The sequence below is a fragment of the Sus scrofa genome, chromosome 1 (genome assembly GCF_000003025.6).
Source record: "Sus scrofa isolate TJ Tabasco breed Duroc chromosome 1, Sscrofa11.1, whole genome shotgun sequence".
NCBI lineage: Eukaryota > Metazoa > Chordata > Mammalia > Artiodactyla > Suidae > Sus > Sus scrofa.
The window spans coordinates 269445348-269453919 of NC_010443.5; the positions used below are offsets into that span (position 1 = coordinate 269445348).

The 8572-nt window shown below is 55.2% G+C and overlaps 1 long non-coding RNA gene across 1 annotated transcript; it reads right to left on the reverse strand.

Annotated features, from left to right (window-relative positions):
* On the reverse strand, window positions 242-6858 carry LOC106509274. The gene is made up of 3 exons (XR_001306654.2): window positions 4153-6858; window positions 2941-3046; window positions 242-707 (listed from the first exon to the last, which is right to left on the reverse strand). It is a non-coding gene; the product is annotated as an uncharacterized LOC106509274 (long non-coding RNA).

Genomic DNA, 8572 nt, shown 5'->3' on the forward strand with positions numbered 1-8572 from the left:
CCAGGGAAGGAACGTGAGAAAGGCATATTGGAGGGTTCAGGAAACATTAGGTGGAGTTCCCCTTGTGGGTCAGTGGGTTAAGAACCTGACATGGTGTCCATGAGGATGTGGGTTCGATCCCTGGTCTTGCTCAGTGGCTTAAGGATCCAGCATCGCCTTAGCTGTGGCATAGGTCGCAGATACGGCTCTGACCCAGTGTGGCTGTGGCTGTGGCTGTGGCTGGCTTGGGTGGGGACGGCAGGGTCAAGGGGAGGTGACCCAGGGGGTTGGGGTGGGGAAAGGGCTGATGGGGGGGGGTGCGGGCCAACAATCTCTTTCCCTGCTGTTTTCCCTTTAACCCACTTTCTGGAGGACAGATGGTTGGTTCATTCAGGCAGGCATCCATCCCTTCATTCATTCCATCACCAAGCCCGTGTCCTGAATGAAACTGTTCAACAAGCCCTGAGTAAATGTTGACTCTCAGGCAGAGCCAGGCCCTCAAGATACCCAGACATTTTCCTGCAGAAGAACCTCTTTTGCAAACACAAGTACCAATTTATGGAAAGACACGAAAAACTCCAACAAAGTTTATAGGGCATGTCCTCCGCCCTCCTTCCCCAGCCCCAGAGTGAAAAGATCTTGTGTGGGTCTCTCTGGAAGAAGGTGCTTCTTCTTATTTTGTAGGTCATCGATTTTGTTGAGTGGAGCGAGTTGGTAGAGGACCTTTCCTGCATTTGGCGGGGAAAAAGGTATTATCTGTGCCGAGCTGACCAGTGATGATATATCATAGCTCTAATTATTAGGCACCCACTGTATGCCAGGTGTGGTGCTGTAGGAGGCTCACTGCATAGGTGGGTACCCAAAAGCATCCTCCTTAGAGTTCCCCTTGTGGCTCAGTGGGTTAAGAACCCGAATAGTTATCATGAGGATGAAGGTTCAATCCCCGACCTCGCTCAGTGGGTTAAGGATCCAGCATTGCTGCTGTGGCGTAGGTCACAGATGCAGCTCAGATCTGGCATTGCTGTGGCTGTTCTGAAAACCTGCAGCGTAGGTCTAATTCATCGACCCTGAGCCTGGGAACTTTTATATGCTGCAGGGGTAGCCCCTCCAAAAAAAAGAAAAAGAAAAAAAAGCATCCTCCTTTTGCAGATAAGGGTTTGGAGACTTGGAAAGGGGAAGCGAAGAGATTATTGTCACCTAGAAAGTGGCAGAGGAGTTCCCGCTGTGGCTCAGTGCGTCAAGAACCCAACTAGTATCCATGAGGATTCGGGTTCGATCCCTGGCCTCACTAAGAGGGTTAAGGATCCGGTGTTGCTGCAAGCTGCAATGGACCCTACATTGCTGTGGCATAGGCTGGCAGCTGCAACTCTGATTCAACCCCTAGCCCGGGAACTTCTGATCATCTGAGGCTGGTGTCTAGTCACAGTAAGAAAATTGCAGGTGGCAATTCAGACGTCACATCTACCTGAGCGCAGGCTCACCTGCCTGTGTCACACTCATTCAAGAAATGGGTTCATTGGGAGTTCCCGTCATGGCACAGTGGTTAACGAATCCGACTAGGAACCATGAGGTTGCGGGTTCGGTCCCTGCCCTTGCTCAGTGGGTTAACGATCCGGTGTTGCCATGAGCTGTGGTGTAGGTCGCAGATGCGCCTCGGATCCCGCGTTGCTGTGGCTCTGGTGTAGGCCGGTGGCTACAGCTCCGATTGGACCCCTAGCCTGGGAACCTCCATATGCCGCGGGAGCGGCCCAAGAAATAGCAACAACAACAAAAAGACAAAAAGACCGAAAAAAAAAAAAAAAAAAGAAAAAAAGAAATGGGTTCATTCATCCATTCATTTAAATATATTGAGGACCTATGTATGTCAGACGCCAGTGACACAGTGTGAACAAGACATGCTCCTGGCCTTATGGAGCTTACATTCTAGTGGAGAGATCCACAGCTCACGGCAATGCCGGATCCTTAACCCACTGAGCGAGGCCAGGGATCGGACCCTCAACCTCATGGTTCCTAGTTGGATTCGTTAACCACTGTGCCACAATGGGAACTCCAGCAAGCGGCACGACTTTAAACGTGGTGCTCAAGAAGGCCCGATGTTTGAGCTGACATCTTAAATGGGTCAGTTGTATTAGTATAAAATAAGCTCTGCTGCAGGAACAAATTAATGCCCGAATCTCAGCAATTTAACACAACAAAGATTTAATTTCTTTTTTCCCGCATTTTGAGTATGACTTGATTTTTTGATAGGTATCTCTGTTTAATGCCCCCCCTTTTTTTAAAAAAAGCAAAGAATGGTTGATTTACTATGTCGTGACAATTTCTGCTGTACACCAGAGTGACCTGGTCAAATATATACATTCACATTCTCTTTCTTACATTGTCTTCCGTCATGGGTCTATCCCAAGTGATCAGAAATACAGCAGGACCTCATTGCATATCCATTCTAAATGTAATAGTTTGTATCTATTACTCCCCAAACTCCCAGTCTACCCCACTCCCTTCCCCTCCCCCTTGGCAGCCACAAGTAAGATTAATTTTTTCTTTTTTTCTTTCTTGGCCACCCTACAGCCGATGCAGATCCCAGGCTAGGGATCAGATCTATGCCACGGCTGCGGCAATGCCAGATCTTTAACCCATGGTGCCGGGCCAGGGATTGAACCTGCATCCTAGCACTCCAGAGATGCTGCCGATGCCATTGCGACACAGCAGGAACTCTGAGATTAATTTCTTGAACATGCAAAGTCTGACTAAATCAGACAGCTCTTCCGGGATGCCTTCCCTCTCGGGGCGACTCAGAGATGCAGGACCCAGGTTATTCTGCAAAGGGAAATAACTCACAAGCCAAAGGCCAGAATTCCTCCCAGAAACCTGCCGAACTGCAAGGGGCCTGGGAGGGGCAGTGCTCCTGGGGGCCTGGGAAGGAGACAAAATCCCAAGATGGGGAGCCCTAGAAATCCCTACCGTATTAGCTGGACAAACAAAGGTGGATGAGCATTCCGGGTGGACAGAACAGCAAATGCGAAGGCTAAACACAGGAACTCACTGGCGGGTTGGAGCTGGAAGAAGCCTTGCAAGAGGCAGAGGGCAAGGGGAGAGTGGCAGGAGAGGGGAGCAGAAGGGAAGTCAGGGAGAGGAGGATTCAGTTACCACCCGTGAAAGGACTTGAGAAGTGCCCAGCACACAGTAAGCGCGGGAGAAATGGTAGGGATTGTTGGTGTTATAGGAACTTTCTTTCTTCCCTCGGGTCAGTGGGGGGAGGGTGCCTGAGGGGGATGGAGGGCGGGGCTAAACCAGTATAACCACAGTCTGGGGCAGCTGCCCCAACCGGTTTCCCTGGTGATACCAGACAGGCTGAGGCTCCAGGCCAATCCGGCATATGGAGGTTCCCAGGCTAGGGGTCGAATCAGAGCTGTAGCCACCAGCCTACACCAGAGCCACAGCAACGCGGGATCCGAGCCGCATCTGTGACCTACACCACAGCTCACAGCAACGCCGGATCGTTAACCCACTGAGCAAGGGCAGGGATCGAACCCGCAACCTCATGGTTCCTAGTCGGATTCATTAACCACTGCGCCACGATGGGAACTCCCTGTCCTTCTTTCTAATTGATGGAGCCCCATGGACAGGCCCATCCAAAGGACCCTTGGCAAAGAGATCTGTCCTAGGGCTCTGTCCTAGGCCTGCACATGGGTTCCTTGTGCCACACTCCCTTCCTGGTAGTTGTTAATATCAGTTGAGTGAGTGTGGACCTGCACACAGAGGCCAAGCATCAGAGGGCTTCCTGGGGCCACCTCCCCTTCAGGCATCTGTCCAAAGCTGGGACTTGTGGTTCCCAGCTCAACCCCCAGAGTTACACAGACCTGACCCAATAACAAACTGGGCTTGGCCACTTTCTTTCTTTATTTAAATTTTTAAATAAAGTGGCGGGAGGCAGATTTGTCCCTGGATCCAACTGTACCTGAAGCCAGCTGCACCCCTGCCCACTCTACAGTTCAGTGCCATGAGCCAAGAAATCCCACCTTTTGCCCAAGCTGGTTCTAGTCAGTCCCTGCCCCGGGTGGGGTGGGACACAGACACCACTGTCCCAGGTGTCTTTCCATCCCTTGACCCAGAGCATGAAGCGTTGGGGGGGTGTGCTCCCAGTTTGCTAGTCTGGGTTCCGCCAGCACTTACCAATGGTACTATTTAGATAGCGTCAGGGTCATCTGCCAGCCCGTATTGTAGTATGTTATGAATTTTTCTCCACTAGACTGTGAACTCCAACCGTACGACCCGCCGCTTCTTCGTCACATGACTTCGGGCGAGCTTTCTTGTTTCTAAAACAGGGATGCTAATAGTATAGAGCTCTGAGAGGAAAATTAAGTGGGTGAATACATACAGAGGGATTTGGGGTCCTTTTATTTGCTGTTCTTTTTTGCAGTGCTCAGCTCACGGCTTTGCACGGGCTAGGCACCAAGTAGGCACCCTGCAAATGTGTGTCTGTGCATGGAGCTGCAGAAAGACATGCCCTGCACCAGCGGAAGCCCATGAACACACACACACACACACACACACGCACACACACACATCCCATAGACGCACTCAGACCTCAGTGTTCTAGACAGTGGCCCTCCGGGGAGTCCAGGGCATCCCCAGGCCCTGGCCTCTCTCGAAGGCAGCCTGCAGCTCTGTGAGGCTCTTGGCTGTCATTCCAGCATCTCTGTGTTGCTGGGAAGGCAGCTTGGGGCCTGGCTCAGCCCTACACCACGTATCAAGGGCAGCGGGACCTGCGGTGTTCTAGGAGCCTGAGGGAAGTGTGTGTGTGTGTGTGTGTGTGTGTGTGTGTGTCTGTGCTGGTTAACCTGAAGGGACCAGGGGCTTGCTGGAGCTCTCGCTTCCAGAATGCTGTTCTCTGAAAGCTCTGCCTCATCACTTCCAAGTCCCTCAGTCTCTTCCCATCTCCCTACCTCCTCAAGGAGCCCCTCACCCTAAGTCCTGCCTAGGGGCTCTTGTGGGGGTCTGGCTTAGCCTTTTTTCTGGAAAGAGCTGGGGCTTATCTGAAACTCAACAGGACCCCAATGCAGGGCTCTCCTCTCCTCTGCCAGGTTGTCTGTGTGTCAAGAGACCTCAGGCACGTTGGGATCTCGTGAAACCATGGGATGGGGACGGAGGGCCCTGGGACACAGGACCTGGGTCTGTGGGCTCCCGGTATGCCTGCGGACAGGCCCCTCCCCCTTTTCCCAAGATCCTCATAGCCCCCCACCTCCCCAGCCTTTCAGTCTCTCCGGCTGTTCCCTGTTCCGGGAGGGCACGCTTTGCTCTGCCATTCTCCAGGGAAGGGGGCGTGGCATTGAGTGGAGTGAGGATGCTACTTGCAGCGTCTTGTGTTGGGGACAGTGTGTTTGGCCCGGTGTGGTCCTCATTGTGGTGTGCACTCTAACGTCAGGACCGTGCTTGTGTCACTATTTTGTGGGGAACATCTCAGAGGTAGATGGCCAGGGGATTGTGTTTTGGGTCGCTGTGCATTCTGCTCAGGGCATTAACCCTTTGTGTGGCTGCCCGAGGTCCCTGGGTCCTGAAAAGATAGTTGGGCAGAGGGCACCTCTCTTCTGGGTGCTCCCAGAGCCCTCCAACCCCACCCCACGGTTTCCCTAGATCCCAACGTGCCTGAGGTCTCTTGGTGCAGCCGAAGCTCGGAAAACCTGGCAGAAGAGAGGAGAACCCTGGACCGGGGTCCTGTTGGGCTCAGAGCTCTAATTTCGCAGGCCACCACCCACCCTTCTTTGCCATAGGGACGGGTGGGAGTTCCCAAGCCGCTTGCCTGGTCCCTTCCCTTGCCCAGGTCCTCGCTCCCAACAAAGGCGGCGGACCACGTGCCCCATCCTCGACGCGGGTCTGCAGTGGGGATGCACGCAGCCCCCGGGCTCCCGCTCCAGCCAGGGCTGGATCCCGACGCTGCGCTGCGCCCCAGGTGGGCTCTAAGCCGCCCCCAGCAGCCCCACCGCCCCCGGCTGCGCCTCGCCCACTCCCAGCCGCAGCCGCTGCAGCGCCCTCCAAGCGGCGCTAGGGGGAGCTCTGGCAACTGGCTTGGAGGATTGAATCTAAACCACGCATCAAATTGCTCTTCCTTGGACTTGGACGGGGGGCGCCGGGGGGATGGGGACGGTGGGGCGGGGGCGACACAGCGTTCCCCCACCTCAGAGCTCCAGACTCTTCCCCGGGGAGGCCGAGAAAACATCCCTAGGAGGTGAAGGTGCCTTTCCCCCCGGTAACACGCCTCCACAGCCTCCCATTTCCTCCACCCCCATCGCGGCCCTTCGCGGCCCCCGCGCCCTGGAGTGTCCCCTAAACCTTCGCGTCGCGCGACACCAGGACCCACAGCCCAGCAGGCTCCTGGGACTGGCTCGCGTCCGCCTCTTGGAGCCTGGGGTGAGGGCCTCTTGGCGGCAGCTCCTCCTCTCCCTGCGGGAGGCTTCGGGGGTGATGGGAGACGTGAATGGTCCTGCAGGGCGACTCGCGCAGCAAAGGGGAGCGCAGGGCGGAGAAAGAGCGAGAGAGCTTTGGGGAGACTACCAGAGAGACAGAGAGAGAGAGAGAGAGAGAGAGAGAGGGAGGGAGAGAGAGGGAGAGGGACAGACACTGTCAAATAGAAAGCAAGCTGCCACTTTTTTCTTTCTTTCTTTTTTTCCTTCAGTCTTTCTTTCCTAACCCCTCTCAAACTGGAACCGCCCCGCGCGCCCCCGGGCCGAAGGCGCGGCTCCAGATGTGAATTTGGTTGCAGTGGGGAGAACGCGAGCTTCCTCGGGGCCTTGGCACATTCTCCCACTCTGAGGTCATTCCGTAGGTGGTCAGAGGGGAGAGCGCGCCTGGAGCCTTCCTGCCTCCGTCCACTGGGGAGGGAAGAGAGGCGGGAGGGAGGGGAGAGGAAGAGGGGAGGGGCGCGAGGAGGGAGGGAGACGCCGCCAGCACACCACCAAGTGGCACCGAGCAGTGATAACAAACTCAACTTAAAAAAAAAAAAAAAAAAAGGAAAAGGAAAAAACTTCCCCAAGTTGCAGCCCGAGACGTGCGGACGTGCGGGCGGAGGCGCGGGGCGGGGAGTGTGGGTGGCCCAGAAGCCCCCCGGCTGCTCTGCTCAGCCGAGGAGAGCTCAGACTTGAGGCGGACCAGGCCTAGCGCCCCTGGCTGGGCAGGAAATGTGCTGGAGGCTGGCTCGGCTTCCTGCTGGAGACCTCGGGGGCGGCTGGTTCCCTTGGGGGCGGGGGGGGGGCAGGCCCCTCTGGGGAGAGAGGGCCCCGGGGAGCGCGCAGCATCAGCTTCATCCCCATCAACCGGCACCTCCCCCCCGCCCGCATCCCGCTCCCAGCCTCAGCCCTGCGGGCGTGGGCAGATCCTACCCTCCAAAGTCCTGGAGAGCTGGGGTTTGCAAGAGGGTAGGGGTCTCTCCCCACCTCCCTCCACTTCCGGGCCGACCTGAAGACAAGGCACCACCATCCTCCATAATCGACTTTTTATTAAGATTATAAATTTAAACAAATAATCTGAACAGTTTTACCCGGTGATATACAATTCAATATGCACAAAAATACGAATGAGGGAGAAGGGCCAAGAAAGGAAGGATTGGCAACTTGTTTTGGAGTCCACATGGTGCTGATGGCAGAGAACCAGAGGGGTTGCAGAAGAACCCCACCTTTCTACAACAAAAGGCTTTAAATTAAACAAAATCTATCCAGCTGACGACACAGGACTGGGTTCTCAACAGGCTCGAACAATGCTGGTTTCATGAAACGCAACCGAAGGCTGAACCAGGACAGAGCAACTTAGAAGCACACACACAAACACTACATCAGACCAGGAACTTAGTGAAAAGTCTCCAACACAGTCGGCGGTCCCAGCCCCTCCCTCCCTCGGGGCCGCCGGGGATCCAGGTGAAGAAATCGACTTCCTTTTTTGTTTAGTGAGGACCGCAGTGCTGGGCATGATGGGAAATGTAGTCGGCCGTGCCCGCCCCCCACCCCTTCCCCAAACAGTGTCCGATCGTGTCGGGGTGTCCGGCGCCACCCCCGAGTCTGGAAGGAGGGTGGAGGAGGGGAGGAGAACAGAACCAGAGGGGCGGAGAGAGGAGGGGTTCAAGACACCCGCCCCAGGAAGAAAAGAAAAAAAAAAAAAAAAAGTTGAAGTGTTTTCATTTCTGCCTTCTCATTTTGAGAACTTTGGAGGCCGCCCCCAGAGAGGAAATGTGACCCAAACGTCCCTTTCGGAGATAGAATTTGCCTTTGTTTTTGCTCAGGATTTCACAAGACTCATTCCTCACCCCTCGGAGGGACTCGGGAAAAACAGAGCGCCGGGCTTCCTGGGTCTGACAACTGATTGGAATCGGCGTCCCGGGCCCCGCGCCCTCCTGCGCTGCGCCCCCGGCGCGCCCTGGCGGTCCGGGCGCCCTGCCTCGCCCCCGACTGCCCGGCACCTCCTCCGGGCAGCAGCCCTTCCTCACGTGGCTGGCTCCTCGCTAAACACCACTGCAATCACTACAATAAAAAGAAGAAAAGAGTAGGAGAAACACAAAGCATACTTAAATAGGCGCTTTTTCTCTCTGCAAAAATAAAGTCCAAGA